We start from the raw sequence: 2,069 nt of genomic DNA, 5'->3' as shown, positions 1-2,069 counted from the left end.
AAACCCGAATTACCACTTGACACAGCTATTCTGCCCTATGGATGCATATGGAGTCAACATGCCACAGGGATACTCACACATCTTTGTTTATTGAAATACTCCTGATTGATAAGAAGTAGGACCAGCTTAGAGATTTATCGACAGGTCAACATTTACACAATGGTGTTTCATTCCATGAAAAAACCCGAAATTGTGACTGGTGGGAAAATGGATGCAACTGGAAACTGTTACACCATTTCCACTGTACAACATGAGGAAAAAGGAAAAAAAGAAGCACCAGTGGGCTCATGAACTGCGAAATCTTTTATTATTCCCACCACAAAAGCTGAGCCACTGACCCATCAGCGTCCCCAGACAAGGACTCAGGGAGCCTTGTTTGTTCTGGCAGACCCAAGTAGGGGCTTTACCAGGGTTTATAAACACATGAAACCTGCAAGCATCTGAGCCAAGATACAGTTATAATTTTTACCAGTCAGTACTCAGAGATTAGGGACTTACCAAGAGTTTCATCATTGTCAACTGATATTGAAAATTGTTAAGTGTTTTTGCCCAACCAATCAAATTCATTTACTCTTTCTTCTGTTAGGAATAGGCATTGTGTTTGAGATAACTATTTTTCCTTAGTGAGGGGGTTGGTAACAGGTGGTTTGCAGGAATTTTTCTTGGTTAGAAAGGAAGTTGGTCAGCTTAGGTAAACTGGAGTTTGAAGTTAGAATGGCAGTACTTAAGACAAGTTCCTTTTATCTGCTCCAAACAGGTATCACTGTGTTATATGAAATCAAAACAACACAAGACAGATATATTTTTCTCTAATATGAAGAATCTAGGTTAGTGTGTTTGCATGTACATCTGAACATGTGTGTGGTTGTGTGTAAGTCATATAACTAAAAGGAACCATGAAAGGGAAAGGAGAGATCATAAAGGAGAGGAAAATAATAAGAGAATGACAGCATGCATGTGAAATGAAGGCAAGATGAGTGAAATGAATGACTTATTTGGGAGAATGAAAGGGTCTGGCAAGAATATATGTGTATATTATATATATGTATGTATATATGTATATGATGTATATGATATATATGGTGTATATGTGTAAGTATATGATGCATATGCATACATATATGCATATGATATATATGATGAATATTATGTGTATGATATATACACATATGTATATGAATATGATGTGTACATGTATATGTATATGTATATATTTTATACACACACACATATATATGTATATATATATATGTATATATATATGAAAATGCTATAATGAAACCCTTAACCTTGTATGTTGACTTGTATCTTTAAAATATAAAACATGTATAATTTTAGTATGCCCAGCTTAGAAAGGAAAGATCTTCAAAATCTGAGGTTTAGGTAATGCTGCATTAAGAAACCCAGAAATCCCTGTCACTTGATTCATAAGATTTTTTTTTCTCCATACAAAGGAGAACTGTATCTCCCCAGGACAAAACCCTTCAAATGATATCTCAAGGGTCTGAGCCATTTCCAATACCTAGCTCTGTCATCTTGTTTTGTGTTTTTATGATAAGCAAATGAATGGACGCAAGCCTCGCTGTTCTTTTATCCTTTGGCGCAGATTGATTTGCACACTTATGCTACAGCTCATTAACCCAAGTAACCACACACCTTGGTCTAACCACAGGAACATTGAAAAACCCCAATTTCCTGTCATCTCAGGCAAAGGAAAGGGACTTAGTGAGTTAGCATTGCCTTTGACACAGAAGAAAACAAGCCAGACAGCATTTGAGTTTGTGACATTGCTGGGCAGGTTAACCTTGATTTAGATCCCATTCTGAAATGAATCTGCATTATGACAGCAATTCTCAGAAATGAAGGGGTAAACTCGGTCAAGGTCATAATCAATAACAATATCTGGATGACTTGTTTTATGCCCTGGATCTTCAAAAGTTAATAAAATGATGATTGGAGAAGATTAAATCCATGTTCTTTTGTAAGAGCTACACATATATTATCCTACCATCTAATCTAACAAAATGACATCAAGTGAACCAAACATATCCTACAGAAGAGTTCTATAA

Source organism: Mus caroli, chromosome 14 (genome assembly GCF_900094665.2).
Source record: "Mus caroli chromosome 14, CAROLI_EIJ_v1.1, whole genome shotgun sequence".
Taxonomy (NCBI): domain Eukaryota; kingdom Metazoa; phylum Chordata; class Mammalia; order Rodentia; family Muridae; genus Mus; species Mus caroli.
Note: the sequence above shows the minus strand (reverse complement) of the source record.